General features: G+C 45.7%; 16 non-coding genes and 1 pseudogene across 16 annotated transcripts; 6 read left to right on the top strand and 11 right to left on the bottom strand.

The window, feature by feature from the left end:
- Positions 1 to 69: 69 nt before the first annotated feature.
- On the bottom strand, positions 70 to 233 carry LOC135017506 (U1 spliceosomal RNA). The gene has a single exon (XR_010215320.1). It is a non-coding gene; the product is annotated as a U1 spliceosomal RNA (small nuclear RNA).
- Positions 234 to 847: 614 nt separating this feature from the next.
- On the bottom strand, positions 848 to 1,010 carry LOC135017479 (U1 spliceosomal RNA). The gene has a single exon (XR_010215299.1). It is a non-coding gene; the product is annotated as a U1 spliceosomal RNA (small nuclear RNA).
- A 152-nt stretch (positions 1,011 to 1,162) lies between these two features.
- Positions 1,163 to 1,326, bottom strand: LOC135017356 (U1 spliceosomal RNA). Its single transcript, XR_010215184.1, has one exon. It is a non-coding gene; the product is annotated as a U1 spliceosomal RNA (small nuclear RNA).
- Positions 1,327 to 1,996: 670 nt separating this feature from the next.
- LOC135017476 (U1 spliceosomal RNA) lies at positions 1,997 to 2,159 on the bottom strand. Its single transcript, XR_010215296.1, has one exon. It is a non-coding gene; the product is annotated as a U1 spliceosomal RNA (small nuclear RNA).
- Positions 2,160 to 2,311: 152 nt separating this feature from the next.
- Positions 2,312 to 2,475, bottom strand: LOC135017377 (U1 spliceosomal RNA). Its single transcript, XR_010215206.1, has one exon. It is a non-coding gene; the product is annotated as a U1 spliceosomal RNA (small nuclear RNA).
- A 671-nt stretch (positions 2,476 to 3,146) lies between these two features.
- Positions 3,147 to 3,309, bottom strand: LOC135017508 (U1 spliceosomal RNA). The gene has a single exon (XR_010215321.1). It is a non-coding gene; the product is annotated as a U1 spliceosomal RNA (small nuclear RNA).
- Positions 3,310 to 3,461: 152 nt separating this feature from the next.
- Positions 3,462 to 3,625, bottom strand: LOC135017541 (U1 spliceosomal RNA). The gene has a single exon (XR_010215347.1). It is a non-coding gene; the product is annotated as a U1 spliceosomal RNA (small nuclear RNA).
- A 671-nt stretch (positions 3,626 to 4,296) lies between these two features.
- Positions 4,297 to 4,459, bottom strand: LOC135017487 (U1 spliceosomal RNA). The gene has a single exon (XR_010215307.1). It is a non-coding gene; the product is annotated as a U1 spliceosomal RNA (small nuclear RNA).
- Positions 4,460 to 4,611: 152 nt separating this feature from the next.
- LOC135017320 (U1 spliceosomal RNA) lies at positions 4,612 to 4,775 on the bottom strand. The gene has a single exon (XR_010215149.1). It is a non-coding gene; the product is annotated as a U1 spliceosomal RNA (small nuclear RNA).
- Positions 4,776 to 5,446: 671 nt separating this feature from the next.
- On the bottom strand, positions 5,447 to 5,609 carry LOC135017474 (U1 spliceosomal RNA). Its single transcript, XR_010215294.1, has one exon. It is a non-coding gene; the product is annotated as a U1 spliceosomal RNA (small nuclear RNA).
- Positions 5,610 to 5,753: 144 nt separating this feature from the next.
- On the top strand, positions 5,754 to 5,869 carry LOC135017560 (U5 spliceosomal RNA). Its single transcript, XR_010215358.1, has one exon. It is a non-coding gene; the product is annotated as a U5 spliceosomal RNA (small nuclear RNA).
- Positions 5,870 to 6,139: 270 nt separating this feature from the next.
- LOC135017563 (U5 spliceosomal RNA) lies at positions 6,140 to 6,255 on the top strand. The gene has a single exon (XR_010215361.1). It is a non-coding gene; the product is annotated as a U5 spliceosomal RNA (small nuclear RNA).
- Positions 6,256 to 6,541: 286 nt separating this feature from the next.
- On the top strand, positions 6,542 to 6,657 carry LOC135017584 (U5 spliceosomal RNA). The gene has a single exon (XR_010215381.1). It is a non-coding gene; the product is annotated as a U5 spliceosomal RNA (small nuclear RNA).
- A 274-nt stretch (positions 6,658 to 6,931) lies between these two features.
- Positions 6,932 to 7,047, top strand: LOC135017558 (U5 spliceosomal RNA). The gene has a single exon (XR_010215356.1). It is a non-coding gene; the product is annotated as a U5 spliceosomal RNA (small nuclear RNA).
- A 275-nt stretch (positions 7,048 to 7,322) lies between these two features.
- On the top strand, positions 7,323 to 7,438 carry LOC135017589 (U5 spliceosomal RNA). Its single transcript, XR_010215386.1, has one exon. It is a non-coding gene; the product is annotated as a U5 spliceosomal RNA (small nuclear RNA).
- A 5,363-nt stretch (positions 7,439 to 12,801) lies between these two features.
- On the bottom strand, positions 12,802 to 12,875 carry TRNAN-AUU (transfer RNA asparagine (anticodon AUU)). Its single transcript has one exon. It is a non-coding gene; the product is annotated as a tRNA-Asn (tRNA).
- Positions 12,876 to 21,010: 8,135 nt separating this feature from the next.
- LOC135017552 (U1 spliceosomal RNA) lies at positions 21,011 to 21,189 on the top strand (annotated as a pseudogene).
- Positions 21,190 to 23,065: the final 1,876 nt, after the last annotated feature.

Genomic DNA, 23,065 nt, shown 5'->3' with positions numbered 1-23,065 from the left:
ACTCTCGAAAGAAGAACAAGGCTAGAGGAAGATCTGAGACAAAGAAATCTGACTTTTACCAGAGCTGACCAGAGGAAAGCACAAACACAGTCCCCCACTACCACAAATAATGCAGTCGAGTTTCCCACATTTGGGGAAATCACAGGGGTCAGCATACCCAAAATGCAATGAATGAACCTCACCCTCGGAGAACAATCTTCATGACCATGGTATCTCCTATGCAAAATAAGTATGATTTGGGATAGGGCTGGGGAGGGCCGCTGCTCAGGCACATCTCTGTCAAGTAAAGGAGATTCAACTGAGGCAGCACAAGGGAACTCCCATCTGGGGACAACAACTGCAGGGAGAACACATATTTTCAGATGAACATGGGAGGGCAGAAGGCTGCCTAATACTGAAGCACCCCCAAACAACAAACCAAATGCAACAACTAGTACAAGCATTCCTGGGGGAAGTTCTGCAGAAGACGGATTTGCATACGGTGATGTCATCCAAGCAGTGGGCCAAAGTTGGCTGGAACCCTCATCTGCATATGAAAAGAGAAAAGGGGTATGCAGGGCATGGCGGCCTTTTGCGGCGTTGGATGACCCTTAGTTCGCATTAAACACCCCCACCCTCCTTCGGTGTGGGGCTCATGTTGGCTATGCCCCAGCCCCTGAAGCATTCAAGCTGATTTCTTGCAGCAGCTTGGCACTGTAACAGCTCCAGAGCTGCTCTGTACGGCAAGTAAAAGGGTGTGGGCCCTGCAGCACTACCTGTAGTTTGCATTGTGCATTGGAAGGCACTTAAGAAAAGAGAAGTGGAAACAGACAGCAAACTAGGCTGGAGAGAGACCTGAGACAAAGAGATCTGAAGTATACGAGAGCCGACCAGGGGAAACACAAATTATGCAGTCAAGTTTCCCACATTTGGGGAAATCGCAGGAGCAGCACACCCAGAGTGCAATGGGTGAGCCTTGCCCTGGGAGAAGCACCTACGTGATCATAGTATCTCACCTGGCAGGTAAGTAGGAGTTGGGCTAGAACTGGGGAGGGTCGCTGCTCGGGTACCCCCCTGTCAAGTGAAGGAGATCCAACTGAGGCAGCACAAGGGAATTCTCGAAAGAAGAACAAGGCTAGAGGAAGATCTGAGACAAAGAAATCTGACTTTTACCAGAGCTGACCAGAGGAAAACACAAACACAGTCCCCCACTACCACAAATAATGCTGTCGAGTTTCCCACATTTGGGGAAATCACAGGGGTCAGCATACCCAGAATGCAATGAATGAACCTCACACTGGGAGAATAATCTTCATGACCATGGTATCTCCTATGCAAAATAAGTATGATTTGGGATAGGGCTGGGGAGGGCCGCTGCTCAGGCACATCTCTGTCAATTAAAGGAGATTCAACTGAGGCAGCATAAGGGAACTCTCACTGGGGACAACAACTGCAGGGAGAACACATATTTTCAGATGAACATGGGAGGGCAGAAGGCTGCCTAATACTGAAGCACCCCCAAACAACAAACCAAATGCAACAACTAGTGCAAGCATTCCTGGGGGAAGGCCTGCAGCAGATGGATTTGCATATGGTGATGTCATCCAAGCAGTGGGTCAAAGTTGGCTTCAACCCTTGTCTGCATATGAAAAGAGAAAAGGGGCGTGCAGGGCATGGCGGCCTTTTGCGGCGCTTGGATGACCCCTAGTTCGCATTAAACACCTCCACCCTCCTTCGGTGTGGGGCTCATGTTGGCTATGCCCCAGCCCCTGAAGCATTCAAGCTGATTTCTTGCAGTAGCTGGGCACTGTAACAGCTCCAGAGCTGCTCTGTACGGCAAGTAAAAGGGTGTGGGCCCTGCAGCACTACCTGTAGTTTGCATTGTGCATTGGAAGGCACAAAGTAAGCAGACGGGAGAAGTAAGGATAGTGCGCAAGGCCATAGAATGGAGCGGCTTAAGAAAAGAGAAGTGGAAACAGACAGCAAACTAGGCTGGAGAGAGACCTGAGACAAAGAGATCTGAATTATACGAGAGCCGACCAGGGGAAACACAAATTATGCAGTCAAGTTTCCCACATTTGGGGAAATCGCAGGAGCAGCACACCCAGAGTGCAATGGGTGAGCCTTGCCCTGGGAGAAGCACCTACGTGATCATAGTATCTCACCTGGCAGGTAAGTAGGAGTTGGGCTAGAGCTGGGGAGGGTCGCTGCTCGGGTACCCCCCTGTCAAGTGAAGGAGATCCAACTGAGGCAGCACAAGGGAATTCTCGAAAGAAGAACAAGGCTAGAGGAAGATCTGAGACAAAGAAATCTGACTTTTACCAGAGCTGACCAGAGGAAAACACAAACACAGTCCCCCACTACCACAAATAATGCTGTCGAGTTTCCCACATTTGGGGAAATCACAGGGGTCAGCATACCCAGAATGCAATGAATGAACCTCACACTGGGAGAATAATCTTCATGACCATGGTATTTCCTATGCAAAATAAGTATGATTTGGGATAGGGCTGGGGAGGGCCGCTGCTCAGGCACATCTCTGTCAAGTAAAGGAGATTCAACTGAGGCAGCATAAGGGAACTCTCATCTGGGGACAACAACTGCAGGGAGAACACATATTTTCAGATGAACATGGGAGGGCAGAAGGCTGCCTAATACTGAAGCACCCCCAAACAACAAACCAAATGCAACAACTAGTGCAAGCATTCCTGGGGGAAGGCCTGCAGCAGATGGATTTGCATATGGTGATGTCATCCAAGCAGTGGGTCAAAGTTGGCTTCAACCCTCGTCTGCATATGAAAAGAGAAAAGGGGCGTGCAGGGCATGGCGGCCTTTTGCGGCGCTTGGATGACCCCTAGTTCGCATTAAACACCTCCATTCTCCTTCGGTGTGGGGCTCATGTTGGCTATGCCCCAGCCCCTGAAGCATTCAAGCTGATTTCTTGCAGTAGCTGGGCACTGTAACAGCTCCAGAGCTGCTCTGTACGGCAAGTAAAAGGGTGTGGGCCCTGCAGCACTACCTGTAGTTTGCATTGTGTATTGGAAGGCACAAAGTAAGCAGACGGGAGAAGTAAGGATAGTGCGCAAGGCCATAGAATGGAGCGGCTTAAGAAAAGAGAAGTGGAAACAGACAGCAAACTAGGCTGGAGAGAGACCTGAGACAAAGAGATCTGAATTATACGAGAGCCGACCAGGGGAAACACAAATTATGCAGTCAAGTTTCCCACATTTGGGGAAATCGCAGGGGCAGCACATCCAGAGTGCAATGGGTGAGCCTTGCCCTGGGAGAAGCACCTTCATGATTATAGTATCTCACCTGGCAGGTAAGTAGAAGTTGGGCTAGAGCTGGGGAGGGTCGCTGCTCGGGCACACCCCTGTCAAGTGAAGGAGATCCAACTGAGGCAGCACAAGGGAACTCTCGAAAGAAGAACAAGGCTAGAGGAAGATCTGAAACAAATAAATCTGACTTTTACCAGAGCTGACCAGAGGAAAGCACAAACACAGTCCCCCACTACCACAAATAATGCAGTTGAGTTTCCCACATTTGGGGAAATCACAGGGGTCAGCATACCCAGAATGCAATGAATGAACCTCACCCTGGGAGAACAATCTTCAAGACCATGGTCTCTCCTATGCAAAATAAGTATGATTTGGGATAGGGCTGGGGAGGGCCGCTGCTCAGGCGCATCTCTGTCAAGTAAAGGAGATTCAACTGAGGCAGCACAAGGGAACTCTCATCTGGGTACAACAACTGCAGGGAGAACACATATTTTCAGATGAACATGGGAGGGCAGAAGGCTGCCTAATACTGAAGCACCCCCAAACAACAAACCAAATGCAACAACTAGTGCAAGCATTCCTGGGGGAAGGCCTGCAGCAGATGGATTTGCATATGGTGATGCCATCCAAGCAGTGGGTCAAAGTTGGCTTCAACCCTCGTCTGCATATGAAAAGATAAAAGGGGCGTGCAGGGCATGGCGGCCTTTTGCGGCGCTTGGCTGACCCCTAGTTCGCATTACACACCTCCACCCTCCTTCGGTGTGGGGCTCATGTTGGCTATGCCCCAGCCCCTGAAGCATTCAAGCTGATTTCTTGCAGCAGCTGGGCACTGTAACTGCTCCAGAGCTGCTCTGTACGGCAAGTAAAAGGGTGTGGGCCCTGCAGCACTACCTGTAGTTTGCATTGTGCGTTGGAAGGCACGAAGTAAGCAGACGGGAGAAGTCAGGATAGTGCGCAAGGGCATAGAAGGGAGCGGCTCAAGAAAAGAGAAGTGGAAACAGACAGCAAACTAGGCTGGAGAGAGACCTGAGACAAAGAGATCTGAATTATACGAGAGCCGACCAAGGGAAACACAAATTATGCAGTCAAGTTTCCCACATTTGGGGAAATCGCAGGGGCAGCACAACCAGAGTGCAATGGGTGAGCCTTGCCCTGGGAGAAGCACCTTCATGATCATAGTATCTCACCTGGCAGGTAAGTAGGAGTTGGGCTAGAGCTGGGGAGGGTCGCTGCTCGGGTACCCCCCTGTCAAGAGAAAGAGATCCAACTGAGGCAGCACAAGGGAACTCTCGAAAGAAGAACAAGGCTAGAGGAAGATCTGAGATAAAGAAATCTGATTTTTACCAGAGCTGACCAGAGGAAAGCACAAACACAGTCCCCCACTACCACAAATAATGCAGTCGAGTTTCCCACATTTGGGGAAATCACAGGGGTCAGCATACCCAGAATGCAATGAATGAACCTCACACTGGGAGAACAATCTTCATGACCATGGTATCGCCTATGCAAAATAAGTATGATTTGGGATAGGGCTGGGGAGGGCCGCTGCTCAGGCACATCTCTGTCAAGTAAAGGAGATTCAACTGAGGCAGCACAAGGGAACTCTCATCTGGGGACAACAACTGCAGGGAGAACACATATTTTCAGATGAACATGGGAGGGCAGAAGGCTGCCTAATACTGAAGCACCCCCAAACAACAAACCAAATGCAACAACTAGTGCAAGCATTCCTGGGGGAAGGCCTGCAGCAGATGGATTTGCATATGGTGATGTCATCCAAACAGTGGGTCAAAGTTGGCTTCAACCCTCATCTGCATATGAAAAGAGAAAAGGGGCGTGCAGGGCATGGCGGCCTTTTGCGGCGCTTGGATGACCCCTAGTTCGCATTACACACCTCCACCCTCCTTCGGTGTGGGGCTCATGTTGGCTATGCCCCAGCCCCTGAAGATTTCAAGCTGATTTCTTGCAGCAGCTGGGCACTGTAACTGCTCCAGAGACGCTCTGTAAGGCAAGTAAAAGGGTGTGGGCCCTGCAGCACTACCTGTAGTTTGCATTGTGCGTTGGAAGGCACGAAGTAAGCAGACGGGAGAAGTCAGGATAGTGCGCAAGGGCATAGAAGGGAGCGGCTCAAGAAAAGAGAAGTGGAAACAGACAGCAAACTAGGCTGGAGAGAGACCTGAGACAAAGAGATCTGAATTATACGAGAGCCGACCAGGGGAAACACAAATTATGCAGTCAAGTTTCCCACATTTGGGGAAATCGCAGAAGCAGCACACCCAGAGTGCAATGGGTGAGCCTTGCCCTGGGAGAAGCACCTTCATGATCATAGTATCTCACCTGGCAGGTAAGTAGGAGTTGGGCTAGAGCTGGGGAGGGTCGCTGCTCGAGCATCCCCCTGTCAAGTAAAGGAGATTCAACTGAGTCAGCACAAAGGAACTCTCATCTGGGGACAACAACTGCAGGGAGAACACATATTTTCAGATAAAAATCTTGGTCATGCTCTGGTTTCTCTTCAGAACGAACAAATCTTTCGCCTTTTACTAAAGATTTCCGTGGAGAGGAGCAAAACCGAGTTTTATCTCAATTTTTGCATGCCCCATCTTTTTGGGGTTTCTTTTATCGGTTTAAAGATAGAATGAGTGTGCTTTAATGTAAGCTCATTTGCATAGAAATGACAGTAAATGTTTGTTTCTTTTCAAACAGAACTTTCTTGACCATGCTACTTGATTGAAAGATCTGGGAGCACATGGAATACAGTACAAACCATGCTTATAGCAAGGAGAAGACAGGTGAGAAATCTGCTTTCTTTCAAATTGGGCGCTCACTTTGATCTGAATGAGGACTGCTGGCACGGCACTCAGGCGACAGGTGGAATCTTGGTCATGCTCTGGTTTCTCTTCAGAACGAACAAATCTTTCGCCTTTTACTAAAGATTTCTGTGGAGAGGAGCAAAACTGAGCTTTATCTCAATTTTTGCATGCCCCATATTATTGGGGTTTCTTTTATCAGATTAAAGACAGAACGAGTGTGCTTTCTTGTTAGCTTTAATGTAAGTTTATTTGCATAACAATGACAATAAATGTCTGTTTCTTTTCAAGCAGAACTTTCTTGACCATACTAATTGCTTGAAAGATCTGGGAGCACATGGAAAAGAGTACAAACCATGCTTATAGCAAGGGGAAGTCTGGTGAGAAATCTGCTTTCTTTCTTTCAAATTGGGTGCTCATTTTGAGCTGAATGAGGACTGCTGGCATGGCACTCAGGCGACAGGTGGAATCTTAGTCATGCTCTGGTTTCTCTTCAGAACGAACAAATCTATCGCCTTTTATTAAAGATTTCCGTGGAGAGGAGCAAAACTGAGTTTTATCTCAATTTTTGCATGCCCCATCTTATTGGGGTTTCTTTTATCAGTTTAAAGATAGAACGAGTGTGCTTTAATGTAAGCTCATTTGCATAGAAATGACAGTAAATGTTTGTTTCTTTTCAAACAGAACTTTCTTGACTATACTAATTGCTTGAAAGATCTGGGAGCACATGGAAAAGAGTACAAACCATGTTTATAGCAAGGGGAAGCCTGGTGAGAAATCTGCTTTCTTTCTTTCAAATTGGGTGCTCACTTTGAGCTGAATGAGGACTGCTGGCATGGCACTCAGGCGACAGGTAGAATCTTGGTCATGCTCTGGTTTCTCTTCAGAACGAACAAATCTTTCGCCTTTTACTAAAGATTTCCGTGGAGAGGAGCAAAACTGAGTTTTATCTCAATTTTTGCATGCCCCATCTTATTGGGGTTTTATTTTATCGGTTTAAAGATAGAACGAGTGTGCTTTAATGTAAGCTCATTTGCATAGAAATGACAGTAAATGTTTGTTTCTTTTCAAACAGAACTTTCTTGACCACACTAATTGTTTGAAAGATCTGGGAGCACATGGAAAAGAGTACAAACCATGTTTATAGCAAGGGGAAGCCTGGTGAGAAATCTGCTTTCTTTCTTTCAAATTGGGTGCTCACTTTGAGCTGAATGAGAACTGCTGGCATGGCACTCAGGCGACAGGTGGAATCTTGGTCATGCTCTGGTTTCTCTTCAGAACTAACAAATATTTCGCCTTTTATTAAAGATTTCCGTGGAGAGGAGCAAAACTGAGTTTTATCTCAATTTTTGCATGCCCCATATTATTGGGGTTTCTTTTATCAGTTTAAAGACAGAACGAGTGTGCTTTCTTGTTAGCTTTAATGTAAGTTTATTTGCATAACAATGACAGTAAATGTTTGTTTCTTTTCAAACAGAACTTTCTTGACCATGCTACTTGCTTGAAAGATCTGGGAGCACATGGAAAACAGTACAAACCATGCAGTATCACAAGAGCCTTTATTTGATCTTTCATGAAGATAGAGCAGAATTGAGGACACGTCAACAATTTCTGCCAAAGGTGGTTCATCTTTCCACATGGTGTCTTTGGCCACTGACACCTTCGTTGAGTCAAAGTCTCTGGCTGTGGTCAGAACTTTGAAAATTTATGTCACCAGAACGGTTCAGATTAGGAAAACAGAGGCTCTGTTTGTCCTGTATGCTCCCAACAGGATTGGGTGTCCTGCTTCCATGCAGACCATTATGCGCTGGATCTGTGGTAAGATTCAGCATGCTCATTCCACGGCAGGATTGCCGTTACTGAATTAGGTGAAGACCCATTCTACTAGAAAGGTGGGTTCATCCTGGGCAGCTGGTCGGGGAGTCTCGGCATTGCAACTTTGTAGAGCAGCTATTTAGTAAACACTTTTGCTAAGTTTTACAAGTTTGATACCTTGGCTGATGATAACCTCAAGTTGGGTCATTCGGTGCTGCAGAGTCGTACGCACTCTCCCACCCGTTCAAGAGCTTTGGTATAACCCCATGGTTCTTAATGTGACCCCAGCATCCTCTAGGTCGTATGAGAAAATAGGATTTTAATACCTACCGGTAAATCCTTTTCTCTTAGTACGTAGAGGATGCTGGGCACCCGTCCCAGTCCATACTGTGTCTGCAGTTATTACTTGTGGTTATACACATGTTGTGTTATGGTTCTGGTCAGCTTTTTGCTGCAATTGTTCATGCCGTTGGCTTGTGTTCTGTTGAATGCCACGTTCTGCGGCATGCTTAAGGTGTGAGCTGGTAAGATGCTCACCTTAGTTTAACAATAAATCCTTTCCTCGAAATGTCCGTCTCCCTGGGCACAGTTCCTATAACTGGATTCTGGAGGAGGGGCAAAGAGGGAGGAGCCAGTTCACACCCTTTGAAAGTCTTAAAGTGCCCATGTCTCTTGCGGATCCCGTCTATACCCCATGGTTCTTAATGTGACCCCAGCATCCTCTATGGACTAAGAAAAAAGGATGCCCTTGTGTACTATCCTGACTTCTCCTCCCGTCTGCTTACTTTGTGCCTTCCAACGCACAATGCGAACTACAGGTGGTGCTGCAGGGCCCACACCCTTTTACTTGCCTTACAGAGCAGCTCTGGAGCTGTTACAGTGCCCAGCTGTTGCAAGAAATCAGCATGAATGCTTCAGGGGATGGGGCATGGCCAACATGAGCCCCACACCAAAGGAGGGTGGGGGTGTTTAATGCGAACTAGGGGTCATCCAAGCACTGCAAAAGGCCGCCATGCCCTGCATGCCCCTTTTCTCTTTTTATATGCAGATGAGGGTTCCAGCCAACTTTGGCCCACTGCTTGGATGACATCACCGTATGCAAATCCGTCTGCTGCAGACCTTCCCCCAGGAATGCTTGTACTAGTTGTTGGATATGGTTTGATATTTGATGGTGCTTAAGTATTAGGCAGCCTTCCGCCCTCCCATGTTCATCTGAAAAGATGTGGTCTCCCTGCAGTTGTTGTCCCCAGACGAGAGTTCCCTTGTGCTTCCTCAGTTGAATCTCCTTAACTTGACGGGGGAGGGGCTGCCCGAGCTGCCACCCTCCCCAGCCCTATCCCAACTCATACTTATTTTACATATTAGATCTCTTGATCATGAAGATTGTTCTCACAGGGTGAGGTTCATCCATTATATTTTAAAATAGGAAGGTACAAATTACATATTTGAATTGCATCTATGTGCTGGATTCAAATGCCCCCCCCCCTTCCTTTCTCAATTGTGCCCGTCAGCAGCTATTCTTAGGTTGCTGCCAATGGGTGTGACACATTAATTTCTTCTGTGGGGTACACTGGACTCCACAAGGATTCACATTGGGGTGTAGAGTAGGATCTTGATGTGAGGCACCAACCGGCTCAAAGCTTTTGACTGTTCCCAAGATGCTCAGCGCATCCTCCTCTATAACCCCGCTTCCATGAACAGGGAGCTCAGTTTGTAGTTGGTGCCTTCAGTAGCAGGCCACTTAACAGGGGCCTGCCTCAGGCAGCCTATTCTTAGCTATTAATTTTGACAAGAAAAGAAGAACTTGTTTTATGATAATCTACAAGGGCTGCAGCAGGCTAGGTCTAATAGACATCTTTACTGCAGCTTCATCACTCCCAGCGGCGCTGTATACTCCCGTGCCCTGGTTGCTGGGTCACTGCAGCGGAGGCTCCGGTTTCTTCCTAAGGTCAGTCACACACACACACCGCCCTTCCGGATCACGAGGCCGCTGATAAAGGGGAGCGTGGCCGTAGGGGGTGGGCCGTGTGCGCACTGGGGTGGACACTGATTACTGGGCAGCCGCTCCACTAGCCACCAGGTACAGTTAAGGAGCACAGGTCTGGGGGTTTTTCTCCTATATTAACCCAATTTTGTACTGCCCGCAGCGCATTGTGATAGGTAATAGGGCCTGATTCAGGTTGGATTGCAATCACAATAAGCGATCCAACTGCAAAAATTGCTAAGAGCATATGCATGTGCCTGCATGCGATCGCCTCTGCCTGTCAATCGGGGCAGGGGGGGAGAGTGGGGTCAGCAACACTCCATTTCCAAGTCAGGGATGGAGCAGTGCGGGGGCAAGGCTTCAAAATGGGGTCTGCAATGGAGGAGACACAGGGGGCGTGGTCACAGCGGCTGTATGACATCACATTCAGCCGCTGTGATCACAAAAATGGTGGCGGCTTCCTGCGCGCACATACAGTCTGCACCAGCAGGAGGCTACACCATTGTTTATGATCACGCTGAACTGCAGTGCGACTGCAATTACAGCATGGTCAAGAAGGGAGGTGTCATACTGGGTGGCCATGCCCTGTCACTGTGCAGGAGCCAGCACCGCTTACACACTAGTCCCCGGGTGCAGCCCCCAACCCCCGGGACACCCGGAGCAACAAAATGTAGATTCAGGCCACCAGGCCACGCCCCTACCTATGAAATCATGCCTCCTTTTTACCATTGCGCTGCTTATTTGCACGCACTGCATTACAATCTCCCTCGCCACCTCTCTGGGTGTCACCAGTGATAGTGACACCTCTGCCATGCTTGTAGCAGCTGGTCCAAAGATCTATGCCTCAAGCCCTGAGTGTTTGCCCTTGTGACTTGTTGATCATGATAGCGAAGCAGATGCTTACAGAAAACTGCAGGGGCTTAGATTGAAAATAAAAAAAATTGATGGGTATAAGGTAGAGAGGAGCGGGTTCGGTTCTCCGAGAACCGAATTCCCCACGAACTCCACGTTGTTTACACTGGTCTGAGGCAGGCTCGGTTGTTCCCGCCTGACTCGGAAAACCTGAACAAGGGAAAATGTCATCATCCCGCTGTCGGATTCTCGCGAGATTCGGATATTATATATAGAGCTGCGCGTTGCCGCCATTTTTACTCGTGCATTGAAGAGAGAGCGGAGAGGACGTGGCTATGTTCTCTCAGTGGAAATCTCAATATCAGTGCTCAGTATCAGTGGTTACTTATTGCTGCTCAGTAATACTAGTAGTGTGTCTCTCCTGCTCAGTGTCAGTTCTCAGTAGTATCCTCATCAGTGCTCAGTATCACTGCTCATTGTCTTGTGCTGCATTGTGGTGCTCAGCATACTACAGTACATTACTAATAGTCCAGTGCTGCATCTTGCTGCTCAGTGTCAGTTCTAGTATCCTCATCAGTGCTCACTATCACTGCTCATTGCATTGTGGTGTTCTGTATACTACAGTAATATAGTAACATATAGTAACATAGTTTTTGAGGTTGAATAGAGGCAAATTGCCCATCGTGTTCAACCTGTTTTAAGTTGTGATGATTCTACATACTTGCTGAATAATGTTTTATGACTAGTTAGCTACTATAACTCATGTTACCCCCGGATTAACCTTGTTGATATTTTAAGTATTATAACCTTGGATAGCTTTTTCATTCAGAAATGTATCCATTCCTTTTTTAAATCCAATTACAGAGTCCGCCATTACCACCTTCCCTGGCAGGGAATTCCACATCCTGATTGCCCTAACAGTTAAGAACCCTTTCCTCCATTGCGTTCTGAACTTTCCTCCAGTCGCAGCGAGTGACCACGTGTTCTTTTAATAAATAATTCCTCTGATAACTCTTTGTTATGTATCTTTACATATTTGAAGATATTAATAATATCTCCTCTTAGGCACCTCTTTTCTAGTGTATACATATTCAGCCTAGTAAGTCTTTCCTTATAGTCCAGTACTTTTAGGCCTTTAATCAATTTAGTCTTCAGGATCTCTCGGACTTCCATGAGCAGCAGAGTAGTGCAATGGAAGGATGCTAGGCCCATAACCCAGAGGTCGATTGATCGAAACTATCCTCTGCTATGTGCATTTTTTTTTTATAATTAAAGTAATCAAAAACTGGGATTGATATTTTGGCTCTTTTATTTTTACTTAAAGTACAATAACTTTTATCATTTTAATTTGTTTTAATAGTATATTGACAGCATTGTTTTCTTTAAAAAATGCACTTAATTTTCTTTACCCTATTACTGAAATGGTAATTGACAAAAACAAACTACATTGTCACCAGAAGAGCAATGCAAAATGTACAAGTGATATATTAAAATCATCTTCCATCTTGAATTTCAATGATGCATTGGGACAACAATTTTGTGAGAAACATCTTCACCCATAAAGAAAGATTTTCTTAATTCCTTACCTGTGTGCTGATTAGATATTACCTTGTTTTCACATTAAACAGACTTCCACATGAGAAAGCAGCAAGGATGCAGTAACGTTTATGTTTCCTGGTGTCAACCTGTATTATTTCAGTAGACATTGAAATGAGGATGCATCTTGCTGCCTTTCCAATGTAGCAAGTTTAATTCAGTAATAGGTGAAAAAACATTCCTACAAAGGTGTTAATCAGAGACTTGGCTTTGTGGACACTTTTCAGAGAGCAAATTTGTTAGCATAAAAATAAAGTCAGAAAATGAAGAGCTGTTTAATCACTCAATTGGACTTTTCTGCCAGCATAATTTTTTTTTCTCTGCAACCCACTGCTAAATTGTGCTTCCTAGCTGTTTTTTATAAAATCACTTAATCAAATCTAACTCTGATTACATCAGAGAAGGCCAGGTACCCTACATCATAAGAGGGGGTTTGAAATTTTGACTTGTCTACTTAAAGATCACCAAAATCTGATCACAAGGTCAATTACATCCCTGGGTGGGATTGAACCACCAACCTTTTGGTTAATAGCCAAACATGCTAACCGATTGCACCACAGAGACACCTCGTAAAAGTTTATTCTGACAAAGGCTAATAAGCATCAATCTAGAACGTTTCCTAGAAAAACTTTAAAAAGTCAATAATCTGGAGAGTTTTTGTAAGAAACACATTGCTACTTTCCCATGATGAGTGAGTGCTTCAGGATCTCTTGCACTTACATAAGCAGCAGAGTACTGCAACGGAAGCATGCTGGGCCCATAACCCAGAGGTAGGCAGATTGAAACTATCTTCTGCTATATGCATTGTTTTTTGTTAATTAAAGTAATCCAAAACTGGGATTGATATTTTGGCTCTTTTATTTTTACTTAAAGTACAATAACTTTTACCATTTTAATTTGTTTTAATAGTATATTGACAGTATTGTTTTCTTTCAAAAATCCACTTAATTTTCTTTACCCTATTATTAAAATGGTAATTGACAAAAACAAACTACATTGTCACCAGAAGAGCAGTACAAAATGTACAAGTGATATATTAAAATCATCTTTCCACTTGAATTTCAATGATGCTTTGGTGCAACAATTTTTTGAGAAACATCTTCACCCATAAAGAAAGATTTTCTTAATTCCTTACCTGTGTGCTGATTAGATATCACCTTGTTTTCACATTAAACAGACTTCCCCATGAGGAAGCAGCAAGGATGCAGTGACGTTTATGTTTCCTGGTGTCAACCTGTATTATTTCAGTAGACATTGAAATGAGGATGCATCTTGCTGCCTTTCCAATGAAGCAAGTTTAATTCAGTAATAGGTGAAAAACCATTCCTACAAAGGTGTTAATCAGAGACTTGGCTTTGTGGACACTTTTCAGAGAGCAAATTTGTTAGCATAAACATAAAATCAGAAAATGAAGAGCTGTTTAATCACTCAATTGGACTTTTCTGCCAGCATAATTTTTTTTCTCTGCAACCCACTGCTAAATTGTGCTTCCTAGCTGTTTTTTATAAAATCACTTAATCAAATCTAACTCTGATTACATCAGAGAAGGCCAGGTACCCTACACCATAAGAGGGGGTTTGAAATTTTGACTTGTCTACTTAAAGATCACCAAAATCTGATTACAAGGTCAAATACATCCCTGGGTGGGATTGAACCACCAACCTTTTGGTTAAAAGCCAAACATGCTAACCGATTGCGCCACATAGACACCTTGCAAAAGTAGATACTGACAAAGGCTAATAAGCATTCATCTAGAACGTTTCCTAGAAAAACTTTAAAAAGTCAATAATCTGGAGAATTTTTGTAAGAAACACATTGGTACTTTCCCATGATGAGTGAGTGCTTCAGGATCTCTTTCACTTACATGGGCTATTAACCAAAAGGTTGGTGGTTCAATCCCACCCAGGGATGTAATTGACCTTGTGATCAGATTTTGGTGATCTTTAAGTAGACAAGTCAAAATTTCAAACCCCCTCTTATGGTGTAGGGTACCTGGCCTTCTCTGACATAATCAGAGTTAGATTTAATTAAGTGATTTTATAAAAAACAGCTAGGAAGCACAATTTAGCAGTGGGTTGCAGAGAAAAAAATAACATTTTAAACCTACCGGTAAAAATTTTTTCTCGTAGTCCGTAGAGGATGATGGGGACTCCGTAAGGACCATGGGGGATAGACGGGCTCCGCAGCAGACATGGGCACTTTAAGAAAGACTTTAGATCTGGGTGTGCACTGGCTCCTCCCTCTATGCCCCTCCTCCATACCTCAGTTAGAGAAACTGTGCCCAGAGGAGACGGACAGTACGAGGAAAGGATTTTTGTTAATCCAAGGTCAAGATTCATACCAGCCACACCAATCACACCGTATAACTTGTGATATACTACCCAGTTAACAGTATGAAAACAACATAGCATCAGTCCAAGACCGATGAAAACTAACATATAACCCTTATGTAAGCAATAACTATATACAAGTCTTGCAGAAGTAGTCCGCACTTGGGACGGGCACCCAGCATCCTCTACGGACTACGAGAAAAAGATTTACCGGTAGGTTTAAAATCTTATTTTCTCTTACGTCCTAGAGGATGCTGGGGACTCCGTAAGGACCATGGGGATTATACCAAAGCTCCCAAACGGGCTCCTGCGGATGACTCTGCAGCACCGATTGAGCAAACAGGAGGTCCTCCTCAGCCAGGGTATCAAACTTATAGAACTTTGCAAAGGTGTTTGAACCCGACCAAGTAGCAGCTCGGCACAGCTGTAGTGCCGAGACCCCTCGGGCAGCTGCCCAAGAAGAGCCCACCTTCCTAGTGGAATGGGCCTTGACTGAATTAGGCAACGGCAATCCCGCCATAGAATGCGCCTGCTGAATCGTGTTACAGATCCAGAGAGCAATAGTCTGCTTTGAAGCAGGGGTGCCAATCTTGTTGGCTGCATACAGGACAAACAGTGCTTCTGTTTTTCTGACTCTAGCCGTTCTGGCCACGTAAATTTTCAAAGCCCTGACCACATCAAGGGACTCGGAATCCTCCAAGTCACGCGTAGCCACAGGCATCACGATAGGTTGGTTCATATGAAAGGATGAGTCCACTTTTAGCAGGAATTGAGGACGGGTCTGCAATTCCGCTCTATCCATATGGAAAACCAGATAGGGGATTTTATGTGATAAAGCTGCTAATTCCGACACTCGCCTAGCGGAAGCCAAGGCTAATAACATGACCACCTTCCAAGTGAGATATTTAAACTCCACCATTTTAAGTGGTTCAAACCATAACCTTAACACCACGTTAAGGTCCCAAGGGACCACCGGAGGTACAAAAGGAGGCTGAATATGCAGTACTCCCTTCACAAAAGTTTGTACTTACTTCAGGAAGAGAGGCCAATTCCTTTTGAAAGAAAATGGATAAGGCCAAAATCTGAACCTTAATAGAGCCTAATTTTAGGCCCAAATTCACTCCAGTTTGTAGGAAGTGAAGGAAGTGGCCCAGGTGGAATTCTTCCGTATGAGCATTCCTGGCCTCACACCAAGAAACATATTTTCGCCATATACAGTGATAATGTTTAGATGTCACGTCCTTCCTAGCCTTTATTAGCGTAGGAATGACCTCATCTGGAATACCCTTTTCCGCTAGGATCCGGCGTTCAACCGCCATGCCGTCAAACGCAGCCGCGGTAAGTCTTGGAACAGACAGGGCCCCTGTTGCAACAGGTCCTGTCTTAGAGGAAGTGGCCACGGATCTTCTGTGAGCATTTCCTGCAGATCTGGATACCAGGTCCTTCGCGGCCAATCTGAAACAATGAGAATTGTTCTTACTCCTCTTTTTCTTACTATTATCAACACCTTGGGTATGAGAGGTAGAGGAGGAAATACATAGACCGACCGGAACACCCACGGTGTCACTAGGGCGTCTACAGCTACTGCCTGAGGGTCTCTTGACCTGGTGCAATACCTCTGTAGCTTTTTGTTGAGGCGGGACGCCATCATGTCTATCTGGAACAGTCCCCACCGACTTGCAATCTGTGCGAAGACTTCCTGATGGAGTCCCCACTCTCCTGGATGTAGGTTGTGTCTGCTGAGGAAGTCTGCTTCCCAGTTGTCCACTCCCGGAATGAACACTGCTGACAGTGCGCTTACATGATTCTCCGCCCAGCGAAGAATTCTGGTGGCTTCCGCCATCGCCACTCTGCTCCTTGTGCCGCCTTGGCGGTTTACATGAACTACTGCGGTGACGTTGTCTGACTGGATCAGAACTGGTTGGTCGCGAAGTAAGGTCTCCGCTTGACATAGGGCGTTGTATATGGCCCTTAGCTCCAGGATGTTGATGTGAAGACAAGTCTCCTGACTTGACCAAAGACCTTGGAAATTTCTTCCCTGTGTGGCTGCTCCCCAACCTCGGAGGCTCGCGTTCGTGGTCACCAGGATCCAGTCCTGAATGCCGAACCTGCGGCCCTCTAGAAGGTGAGCACTCTGCAGCCACCACAGGAGAGATACCCTGGCCCTGGGGGACAGGGTGATCAACTGATGAATCTGTAGATGTGACCCGGACCACTTGTCCAGTAGGTCCCATTGCAAGATCCTCACATAGAACCTGCCGAAGGGAATGGCCTCGTATGATGCCACCATCATTCCCAGGACTCGAGTGCAGTGATGCACTGACACCTGTTTTGGTTTCAATAGGTTCCTGACCAGAGTCATGAGTTCCTGGGCCTTTTCTATCGGAAGATAAACCCTTTTCTGGTCCGTATCCAGAATAATGCCCAAGCAAAGTCAGACGAGTCGTAGGAACCAACTGCGACTTCGGGATATTGAGAATCCAGCCGTGTTGCTGTAACACCTTCAGTGAAAGTTATACGCTGTTCAGCAACTGCTCTCTTGATCTCGCTTTTATGAGGAGATCGTTCAAGTACGGGATAATTGTGACACCTTGCTTTCGCAGGAGCACCATAATTTCCGTCATTACCTTGGTGAAAATTCTTGGAGAAAATTCTGGAGAGACCAAACGGCAACGTCTGAAATTGGTAATGACAATACTGTACCGCAAATCTTAGGTACGCCTGATGAGGTGGATAAATGAGTACATGAAGGTATGCATCCTTTATGTCCAGAGATATCATAAAATCCCCCCCTTCTAGGCTGGCGATGACCGCTCTTAGCGATTCCATCTTGAACTTGAACCTTTTCAAGTATAGGTTCAGGGATTTTAAATTTAATATGGGTCTGACCAAACCGTCCGGTTTTGGGACTACAAACAGGGTCGAATAATTTCCCTTTCCTTGTTGAAGCAGGGGAACCTTGACCACCACCTGTTGAAGATACAATTTGTGAATTGCATTTAACACTATCTCCCTTTCCTGGGGAGAAGATGGTAGGGCCGATTTGAAAAACCGGCGAGGAGGCACCTCTTCGAATTTCAGCTTGTAACCCTGAGAAACAATTTCTATTGCCTAGGGATCCACCTGCGAATGAACCCAGATGTGGCTGAAAACTCGAAGACGTGCCCCCAACTGGGCGGACTCCTTTAGCGGAGCCCCAGCGTCATGCAGTGGATTTTGTAGAGGCCGGGGAGGACTTCTGTTCCTGGGAACTAGCTGTGTTGTGCAGCTTCTTCCCTCTGCCCTTACCTCTGGCAAGAAACGACGCACCTCGTACTTTCTTGTTTCTCTGTGATCGAAAGGACTGCATTTGATAATGTGGTGCTTTCTTAGGCTGTGAGGGAATATAAGGCAAAAAATTTGATTTACCAGCTGTAGCTGTGGAGACTAGGTCCGAGAGACCTTCCCCAAACAATTCCTCATCCCTGTAAGGTAAAACCTCCATATGCCTTTTTGAGTCGGCATCACCTGTCCATTGCCGGGTCCATAGGACTCATCTAGCAGAAATCGACATAGCGTTTATTCTAGAACCCAGTAGACTAATGTCACTTTGAGCATCTCTCATATATAGGACAGCATCTTTTATATGCCCTATGGTCAATAACATAGCATCCTTATCTAGGGTCTCAATCTCTGCTGATAAGGTATCTGTCCATGCTGCCACCGCGCTACAACCCCGGCCGACGCAATTGCCGGTCTGAGTAAGGTACCAGAATGTGTGTAAATGGACTTTAGGGTAACCTCCTGCTTGCGGTCAGCAGGGTCCCTGATGGTAGCCGTATCCTGGGATGGCAGCGCTACCTTTTTGGATAAGCGTGTCAATGCTTTATCCACCCTAGGGGAGGATTCCCACCGTATCCTGTCCATTGGCGGGAAAGGATACGCCATAAGAATCCTTTTGGGAATCTGCAGCTTTTTGTCTGGAGATTCCCAAGCTTTTTCACATAATTCGTTCAACTCATGTGAGGGGGGAAAGGTTATCTCAGGTTTCTTTCCCTTATACATGTGTACCCTCGTGTCAGGGACAGGGGACTCTGTGATGTGCAAAACATCTTTTAGTGCAATAATCATATATCGAATACATTTAGCCAATTTTGGCTGTAACTTTGCATCATAGTAGTCGACACTGGAGTCAGAATCCGTGTCGGTATCTGTGTCAACTATTTGGGATAGTGGGCGCTTTTGAGACCCGAAGGTCCCTGCGACATAGGGACAGGCATGGGTTGACTCCCTGACTGTTCCCTAGCTTCAGCTTTGTCTAATCTCTTGTGTAATAAGTTTACATTAGCACTTAAAACATTCCACATATCCATCCAGTCAGGTGTCGGCGTTGTCGATGGAGACACCACATTAATTTGCTCCTGCTCCTCTCTAGGAGAGCCTTCTACCTCAGACATGTCGACACACGTGTACCGACACACCATACACTCAGGGAATCCTCTTATCTGAGGACAGTTCCCCAACAAGGCCCTTTGGAGAGACAGAGAGAGAGAGTATGCCAGCACACACCCCAGCGCTATATGACCCAGGAAAAAAACACAATAATTTTATGTTTACCCAGTAGCGCTGTATTTCCATATATATATGCGCCTAATTATGTGCCCCCCTCTTCTTTAAGACCCTCTTTCTACCGTGGTATAAGCAGGGGAGAGTCCGTGGAGCTTCCCCTCAGCGGTGCCGTGGAGAAAATGGCGCTGGTGAGTGCTGAGGGAGAAGCCCCACCCCCTCAGCGACGGGCTTCTGTCCCGCTCAAATATAGTAAAAAAATGGCGGGGGCTCTTATATATATATATACAGTGCCTAGCTGCATATATATTTAATTTGCCAAAGAGAGGTCTATATTGCTGCCCAGGGCGTCCCCCTGCGCCCTTCACCCTTACACTGACTGCCGTGTGAGAGGTGTATGGGAGCAATGGAGCACAGCTTTACTGCTGTGCGTTACCTCAGTGAAGATCATGAAGTCTTCCGCCGCCTCTGAAGTCTTCTTTTCTTCTCATACTCACCCGGCTTCTATCTTCCGGCTCTGCGAGGGGGACGGCGGCGCGGCGCTGGGACGGACGGCGAGGGTGAGACCTGCGTACCGATCCCTCTGGAGCTAATGCTGTACAGTAGCCTAAGAAGCAGAGCCTATCAACTCACAGAAGTAGGTGTGCATCTCTCCCCTCCGCCCCTCGATGCAGAGAGTCTGTTGCCAGCAGGCTCCCTGAAAATAAAAAAATCTAACAAATATACTTTCTGTCAGGAAACTCAGGAGAACTCCCTGAAAAGCACCCAGTCTCCACTGGGCACAGTAGTAAACTGAGGTCTGGAGGAGGGGCATAGAGGGAGGAGCCAGTGCACACCCAGATCTAAAGTCTTTCTTAAAGTGCCCATGTCTCCTGCGGAGCCCGTCTATCCCCCATGGTCCTTACGGAGTCCCCAGCATCCTCTAGGACGTAAGAGAAAAATTATGCTGGCAGAAAAATCCAATTGAGTGATTAAACAGCTCCAGAGCTGCTCTGTAAGGCAAGTAAAAGGGTGTGGGCCCTGCAGCACTACCTGTAGTTTGCATTGTGCATTGGAAGCCTAGTTTGCTGTCTGTTTCCACTTCTTTTTTCTTGAGCCCCTCCCGTCTATACCCTTGTGCACTATCCTGACTTCTCCTCCCCTCTGCTTACTTTGTGCCTTCCAAAGCACAATGCAAACTACAGGTAGTGCTGCAGGGCCCACACCCTTTTACTTGCCTTACAGAGCAGCTCTTGAGCTGTTACAGTGCCCAGCTGCTGCAAGAAATCAGCGTGAATGCTTCAGGGGCTGGGGCATGGCCAACATGAGCCCCACACCGAAGGAGGGTGGGGGTGTTTAATGCGAACTAGGGGTCTTGCACAATGCGAACTACAGGTAGTGCTGCAGGGCCCACACCCTTTTACTTGCCTTACAGAGCAGCTCTGGAGCTGTTACAGTGCCCAGCTGCTGCAAGAAATGTGAACTAGGGGTCATCCAAGTGCCGCAAAAGGCCGCCATGCCCTGCACGCCCCTTTTCTCTTTTCATATGCAGACGAGGGTTGAAGCCAACTTTGACCCACTGCTTGGATGACATCGCCATATGCAAATCCATCTGCTGCAGGCCTTCCCCCAGGAATGCTTGCACTAGTTGTTGCATTTGGTTTGTTGTTTGGGGGTGCTTCAGTATTAGGCAGCCTTCTGCCCTCCCATGTTCATCTGAGAATATGTGTTCTCCCTGCAGTTGTTGTCCCCAGATGAGAGTTCCCTTGTGCTGCCTCAGTTGAATCTCCTTTACTTGACAGAGATGTGCCTGAGCAGAGGCCCTCCCCAGCCCTATCCCAAATCATACTTATTTTGCATAGGAGATACCATGGTCATGAAGACTGTTCTCCCAGGGAGCGTTTCATTCATTGCATTCTTGGTATGCTGACCCCTGTGATTTCCCCAAATGTGGGAAACTCGACTGCATTATTTAATGCGAACTAGGGGTCATCCAAGCACCGCAAAAGGCCGCCATGCCCTGCATACCCCTTTTCTCTTTTCATAAGCAGACGAGGTTTGAAGCCAACTTTGACCCACTGCTTGGATGACATCACTTGCTGCCTTTCCAATGAAGCAAGTTTAATTTAATAATAGGTGAAAAACCATCCCTACAAAGGTGTTAATCAGATACTTGGCTTTGTGGACACTTTTCAGAGCACAAATTTGTTAGCATAAAATAAAGCCAGAAAATGAAGAGCTGTTTAATCACTCAATTGGATTTTTCTGCCAGCATATTTCTTTTTCTCTGCAACCCACTGCTAAATTGTGCTTCCTAGCTGTTTTTATAAATTCACTGAATCAAATCTAACTCTGATTACATCAGAGAAGGCCAGGTACCCTACACCATAACAGGGGGTTTGAAATTTTGACTTGTCTACTTAAAGATCACCAAAATCTGATAACAAGGTCAATTAAGTCCCTGGGTGGGATAGAACCACCAACCTTTTGGTTAATAGCCTTACACACTAACTGATTGCGCCACAGCAACACTTTGCAAAAGTCCATACTGACAAAGGCTAATAAGCATTCATCTAGAACGATTCCTAGAAACATTTTAAAAAGTCAATAATGTGGAGAGTTTTTGTAAGATGTTTCTTCCATCAACCAATGAAGAAACACATTGGTACTTTCCCATGATGAGTGAGTGCTTCAGGATCTCTTGCACTTACATGTGCAGCAGAGTACTGTAATGGAAGCATGCTGGGTCCATAACCCAGAGGTAGGCAGATTGAAACTATCCTCTGCTATATGCATTTTTTTTTGTTAATTAAAGTAATCCAAAACTGGGATTGATATTTTTGCTCTTTTATTTTTACTTAAAGTACAATAACTTTTACCATTTTAATTTGTTTTAATAGTATATTGACAGTATTGTTTTCTTTCAAAAATCCAATTAATTTTCTTTACCCGATTATTAAAATGGTAATTGACAAAAACAAACTACATTGTCACCAGAAGAGCAATACAAAATGTACAAGTGATATATTAAAATCATCTTTCCAGCTTGAATTTCAATGATGCATTGGGGCAACGATTTTGTGAGAAACATCTTCACCCTTAAATAAAGATTTTCTTAATTCCTTACCTGTGTGCTAATTAGATATCACCTTGTTTTCACATTAAACAGACTTCCACATGAGAAAACAGCAAAGATGCAGTGGCGTTAATGTTTCCTGGTGTCAACCTGTATTATTTCCGTAGATATTGAAATGAGGATGCATCTTGCTGCCTTTCCAATGAAGCAAGTTTAATTTAGTAATAGGTGAAAAACCATCCCTACAAAGATGTTAATCAGATACTTGGCTTTGTGGACACTTTTCAGATAACAAATTTGTTATCATAAAAATAAAGCCAGAAAATGAAGAGCTGTTTAATCACTCAATTGGATTTTTCTGCCAGCATTTTTCTTTTTCTCTGCAACCCACTGCTAAATTGTGCTTCCTAGCTGTTTTTTTTTATAAAATCACTTAATCAAATCTAACTCTGATTACATCAGAGAAGGCCAGGTACCCTACACCATAAGAGGGGGTTTGCAATTTTGACTTGTCTACTTAAATATCACCAAAATCTGATCACAAGGTCAATTACGTCCCTGGGTGGGATTGAACCACCAACCTTTTGATAAATAGCTGAACACACTAACCGATTGCGCCACAGAGACACTTTGCGAAAAGTACATACTGACAAAGACTAATAAGCATTCATCTAGAACGTTTCCTAGAAAAACTTTAAAAAGTCAATAATCTGGAGAGTTTTTGTAAGATGTTTCTTCCAGCAACCAATGAAGAAACACATTGGTACTTTCGCATGATGAGTGAGTGCTTCAGGATCTCTTGCACTTACATGTGCAGCAGAGTA

Source organism: Pseudophryne corroboree, unplaced genomic scaffold (genome assembly GCF_028390025.1).
Source record: "Pseudophryne corroboree isolate aPseCor3 unplaced genomic scaffold, aPseCor3.hap2 scaffold_316, whole genome shotgun sequence".
Classification (NCBI taxonomy): domain Eukaryota; kingdom Metazoa; phylum Chordata; class Amphibia; order Anura; family Myobatrachidae; genus Pseudophryne; species Pseudophryne corroboree.
The sequence above is the reverse complement of the archived record's forward strand: the minus strand, read 5'-3'. Positions and strand labels throughout refer to the sequence as shown.